Raw genomic sequence first — 6,618 nt, forward strand, 5'->3', positions numbered from 1 at the left:
TCTCACAGCTTCACAAAGTACATGTGTTTATACTCACTGCTTCTGCACAGAGTGAGCTAAGGGGTTTTATTTCTGCCATCATTTTCTCATTTCTAATAGAAAGCCTTTTTTTGTGGATGGATCCACATATTTGATTTGGGCCTTCCTGAAACAACCCTATGATGGATTTGAGTTTTCAGAGGCAGAGCCTTCAGCTATTAGTCCTCTCTACTATGGAACCAGCTCCCAGTTTTGGACTCGGCGTGGACACCCTCCACTTTTAAGAACGTCTTAAAACTTTGATAAAGGTTATAGTTAAGGTTGGATCAGAAGATCCTGAACCATCTGCTCCAATAGGCTTTGGGTGCTGGGTGAGTTCCCATAATGCCCTGAGTGTTTCTTCTTCTCTCCTCCCTTTTCACTCTGTATTGAGACACGACTACTCTAGTAAGCCTTAGCGATTATTAAACTCTGACTCTCTCACCTATAGTTTACCTTTGCTCTCTTGTTTTCCCCTCACTCCCACCCAATCACGGTGGATGGCTGCCCCTCCCTGAGCCTGGTTGTGTTGGAGGATTCTTCCTGTCAAAAGGGAGTTTTTCCTTTCCACTGTTGCCAATGCTTACTCATAGGGAATTGTGTGATTGTTGGGGTATCTTTCTAATATTGTAGGTCCTCAGAATAAAACACCTTGAGGCAACTGCTGTTGTGGATTGGTGCTCTGTAAATAAAACTGAACTGTCTTTTATTGAATCATGGATCTACACTTCTCCTTTACTGGAGGTCTGTTGGTTCCAGTGAAAACCTCACAAGCCAACTGCTCATCAGCCTCTATTAGAAATACAATTTACTGTATTTCAATGCAAAGCTGTGCGTATTTACATTTATTTGACTAATTTACTTATTTGCTTTCACGTGACTCAGGTCACTTTTAATTAAAGTGTAAACAACACAAACCACATAAAATCTGTTTTTTAAGTTCTGATTTGGTCCCCCTTCTTTACAATCTGACCTCAGGCTGAAGTGTCAGATCACACATCATGTGATTTTAACGCTAAGCTCCCAACATCAACATCTCGACTCTGGTGAAGAGGTGTTGAGGTTGTCTAAGAGTGGTGATCGTTTGGATCACAACATTTTAGATGAAAATCTGTTTGTGTCACTAAAAGGAAGGAAATTTGCAAGGAAATGTGAATAGCTGAAGCGATTTATTAAAACATCTGCAAGCGTAATTAGAAATACAGTATACAAGGCAAAAACAATGACTTTGAGAGTCAATATTAGGTATGAGGAGGACCTTTACAGTCCAAACATCCTTATGCAGGTTTCTTAAATTGTCTTTAAGTAGTGTTGAGGAATAGTTCTCCAGGCATCTTGCAGGACATTTAAAGTTCTTTTTTGGATGCTGTTCTTTGTTCTGCTCTCTGTCAGGATGATCCCACACTGCTTCAATAATGTAGAGGTCTGGGTCCTGGAGAGGCCAGTGCATGACTGATAATGTTCCACTGTATTTGTGCCATTTTTGCCATGCTAAAAAAATGACTCTGTTGCCAATCGGATGCTTTCTAGATGGTATTTCATGGTGGATCAAAATCTGATGTTAATTTTCTGAGTTCATAATTCCAGCAATTTTAAAAAAAATCTCCAACACCACTGTCTGAAATGCAGCCCCATTATCTGAATGAAGACCATTATCTGATCAGTTGCTCTCTAAGGGGTCAACCCCCCTCCCCCTATAATCCTGTTTCTTCAGACAAAAAGGTTTTTGTTTGCCCCTCCAACCCGGGACTGTGCTACCAGGTGATGGATCTAAGTGGAGAAAAGTGCACTAAAACTAAAACTTAGACATCATTGAAGCGGACGTGGAGCACACCCAGGTTTTCTGCAGGCAGAGGTCCATACACTGACAGGCGAGATAACGTAATGGACTCAAGAGGAGAGCACAAGAGTGGCTGCCACGCATTTATCAGATGTGGTATCACTGAAGATGTTAAGGGTGTGACCGGAGTGTTTATCATGTAGAGTAGAGTTTGTCTGAGGAGCATTTATCTTTAAACGTTTTCCTCCCACCACTCTAAAACACATTCATTCATGTTCTTTAATAAAGCAGAATGTTGCTTTCTTTGTGCCTTTTATGCTTTTTCTTATATTTTGTCATACATATGTTCAAGTTATCACTGTGAGGGACATAAACAGGCCTCAGGCTGCTCTGTGTGATCAACTTGAGAGACTTTTTTAAGGCTTATTTTGAACATGCAAAGCTACTCTTCTACATGTCCTCTAGATGTAGGTCCTCTTTAATGTGCTTTTAGTGATTAATCATTTTATCTCTCATACTTTTCTGTCTGTGTTGTCGCAGGCAGCTGCAGACACTGTCCAGATGTGGAGTCTAATCTGTTATTTTATACTCCATTTAGACCTCATTAGTATCCAGTGTGATTAATTGAGATTCTACCCCAATTTTTAATGTAATCCCACTGCTCGGCTGTCCCACAAAGCATCAGAGGCGCTGCAGCTGTGGAACTGACAGCTAAATTTGTTCCCACCAAGAAACAGAGCTAGTGCACACTGGGGGAAAAAAGAGAAAGGGTTTACTTAGCAGGACACATCTCAGAGTGTTTCCAGCAGCATGTCTGTGTCATTTCCAAGAGAACAATAACTATCTGTCACCCGGTACTTTGGTTATGTAGCTGCTTTTGTCCTGTTGTCATGCTCTGAATGCTCGACAAACAAAACTCATTTGTCCCCCAAGGAAACACGCGCACACTTTCTCGCCTCTCAAACTCCTGTGTGTGTGTTTGTGTTTGCACTTAATGTGCATGCTTATGCGTCTGCATGCACATGTGATGTGTGAAATTAGACCCCGTCAGCAGAGAGCGGGCCAGGTAACCCCACTCCCAGGCTGCAACAGAAGGCTTTTGTGGCCACTTCCCCACCCCTACTCTTTAACCCCCTCTGCCATTAAAGAGCTGCTGAACTCACAGGTAGACAATCAGGCCATTTCGAGGCATGCTCTAAGTTTTCAGATATGGGGCGCACACAGAGTTGGCTTAGTAACTGATCACTATGCCCCCTCGCTCCCCCACCACCTCCTCTGATCCCTCACTTTTTGTAATGATCAGTCCTCTGAAGTCTGAGGGTGCGGCTGTGCAGCATGTGCAGATGTAGCATGACGTTACACGTCTCTGGTTTACTTCCTACATGTCCTCGCCCTCGTAGCTTTATTTAAATTCTCCTCCCTTTCTCATCATCATTTTGTGAAATCACCCGTTTCCATCAGCACCCTCCAGTCTGCGTGTCAAAAGTTCAGAGTCGTAGTTATCATGACAAAAGCAGCTGCCTCACACAGCGTAATCCCAAAAGGCCGGCTTTTCAAAACCAGCCCGGAGTCCCTGTTTGTTAGCCTTCTGTGTTGGCAGAACACAAAACTTAATAAAAAGGAAGGTTGCAGCTAAAATGTAACAAAACAAGCTTATATCTTACAAAGCTATGTTTGTCTTTTTGTGCCAAAAAGTCTTCTTTAACCTCAAAGTAAGTGAACCTAATTCTCTGAACTCCCTTTCACCTTGAAAACTGGAGACATTTTTCTTGCTGGTTATTGTTTAGCAGCATTGTGGAGCAAAGAATTGGACTTCCTGGACGATGAATTATGATTGAGATAAATCTTTCAGGCGACAAATGATCCAGCTTCTCTCCCAAATCCTCTGGGATAAATAAACCTTTTCTCACTCTTTTCACATTTATACTTTTTTCCTTCCCTTGAAATCTTTCTGACCACCAAAGTCAAACAAACAAGTCAACCGCCCTCTTATGTGCTGTTTGATATTTCAGGTAATTGATACTCAGAGGCTCCATTGAGCAGCTTTGCTTGTCTCTCCGGCAGCCTGCACAGGCCCCTGCTGGAGAACGGGGCGAGAGAGAGGCCCCTGTTCAGCTGGAGCTGCAGGAAGCTGGCTTCCTCCGGAGCGGCACAGCAAAGTGGTGTAGTTGTTGAGGAAACGATCCCGCTCTCAAAGGCCTTTCCCTGGGAATACTGGGTTACAGTGTGAGAAAGTCCCACAGTTGTTTTTGACATCGTGTCCCTGGGGCATGTCCTGGTGGGAACACACAAACGCCACATCTCTACGCAGCGTGGACGTCCATCAAGACACCATCAGGAGCAGCAGAGCGCCCACAGTCCATTGCTACAGTGCAAAGCGTTGGTTCGACTGATGGCGTTGCAAAATCAGGTGGCCCTTTAATGCAACTGGACACCTCGTCACATAAATTTGAAGCAAGTTTCACATATCGCTGCAACAATAGTCACACAAAGCCCAGCATTCATCCGGGCTTAGCATCTACACTTTGGGGGGAAAAGCAGATATTCTCTAATTGCTACTGCATGCTGCCCTGAAGGAAAGTATGTCACTCAATAAGATAATCACACAGTGGGAACCCTGGATTGCCAGCACCAGCTTGCAATCTGGAAAACAAATATTTCCATTGTGAATTTGCAGAGCTGGCTTCGACATGGTGCATGCAAACATCTTCAGAGTGTTTGTATGTGTAATGAATACAGGAAGCATTCCCATTCAGTCCAGCCAGTACAGTCACTACCAGTCAGTCAGTCAAAAAGCTGCAGGTGTGCAGGGTCAGCAGGTCAAGAGCTCAAACTGATTTGAATATGTGGAACAAATGGCTAACATATGAGTGCATATAGTGATGTTTGCAATCTCAGATAAATGCCTCTTTATCACAAAAGCTAGATTTTCTTGCATTTACCCTGTGAGGTCGTGATATGAGTTCCCACATGAGGGAATAGTGTATTACTCTGTCACGCATGCAGCTACTTGAGTTTTAATTTAAAAATGATCCTTTCCAAATATGTGTCTGTGACCTCTTGTTTTTTAAAGGGCTTCAGAGGAACAACTTGGCTTCAGAGGGACCGACTGGAATATGTAAAATACTGAGAGATGGACTAACATTGTTAGTTTTGGTCTTTTCATTGGATTTGTTATCAGGAAGGAAAATAAAGTCAAATGCCCAGAGGCTTTGCTGCAACGTTGATTTTACCCCCACCTCTGGTTAGCTGTGGTGAAGATGGTGCACTCTGTTTTAGCCACCTTTCCTCTGATCCACTGTCTCTCACAAACATGAGGTTTGAATAGCTGGTGGATGGAGCTTCTGTGCTCACAGTGAGAAAGTATTTAGGACGTCTACTCTCAGTGACGTCATACAAATCCAAGAGTAGAAAATATATGCCTGAAACAGAGCATTTAGAGCATTATTAGAATCGTTGGCCACCACTGTAACAGTAAACAAGAAAAATATTTGTGTCTGCCGGTGCTACCCTGGAACCTAGATGCATCTGTGGTTTTATTTTGAAAATCCTAGGAGATTTTCAAAAAAATTGACCTCTGACCTTGACGTTGAGTTCCAGGTCACTGATATTTGAACATTCAGGGATTTTAAATACACGCTCCAATAGTGTTTAAATCAAAATCCTATACTGCCTCATTCTCCAGTTTGTTGCATTGGAAAACTTGGGTGTCCAGGCCCGTGCCCACCCGGCGGGGTGACATCAGCCTTTTATGGGTGAGGCATAAAAGTCTTTTTTTTTTTTTAAACCGCTTTAAAACCTAAAGAATTTTCTTCAATTTAAAGAAAGCAGAACAGAGATTGTTATGTTTGTTTGTGCTGAGCAGCTGATTGTTGGCCACAGTGAAGCCCTCTCTTTCTCATAATGACCTTTGAATAGTCATAAATGCTCGTATTATGACAAGGCTGGATCATTATAGTTCTTACTCTAAACAGATTTACTATAGTTGTCTCTTCATCGACTTTAGCTGCTACAAAACACTGCTGGTCCACTCTTAACTGGGATGAGTGAACATGAACACATTACACCAGTTTTAGCTTCGCTCCATTGGCTTCCTGTCAACGTTAGGATTAATTTGAAGATTTTCTTGTTCACACTCCTGCCAGAGTACTGAGGCCCACTAATTAGATGATCCTCACTATTCCAAGATCCAAGACTTAAAAATAGAGATGTCTGGGCTTTTTTGTTTCCCCGAGTCTCTGAATGTCTTACCATTTCGAATTAGAACTGCCCAAAAGTATTTCCTCAAGACTCATTTGTACTCTCTGGCCTTTAATTTGCGGCCAGATGTTTTATTATTGGCTGCGTGTGAAGCACTTTGGTCAAGTCTGGTTGTTTTAAAAGTGCTATACAAATAAACTTGACCTTTCTCAGAGTGAACCAGAACAGTGGAGCTGCTGGACAAACCAGATAAGAACAATGAGCTGAAAGATGCTAAACTGAGGGGAACATCACAGCTGAGAGTGCGATCTACATGTTTCACATACAAGCAGCATGTTGAATCAATGTAATCAATCATAATTATGACTGGAACTAATTTTTACTTGAATAATTGCATCTAATAAATTAATAAAGGACTTCTTATGTCAGAAAATAGTTGAGAGAAGTGAAAATGAGATTTAAATGCAATTTGATGTGAAATAAATTGAAGCAAGAAGCTTAATGCTGCAAAGAGGTGACAGCAGCTGTCTTTAAAGGACCTCCGCTCGGCCTTGTGCATCCTCCAGCTCTCCTTCCTTTCTCAAACTGGACAGGAAATTACCATGAGGCATTTCCTGCAT

Source organism: Astatotilapia calliptera, chromosome 13 (genome assembly GCF_964374335.1).
Source record: "Astatotilapia calliptera chromosome 13, fAstCal68.1, whole genome shotgun sequence".
NCBI lineage: Eukaryota > Metazoa > Chordata > Actinopteri > Cichliformes > Cichlidae > Astatotilapia > Astatotilapia calliptera.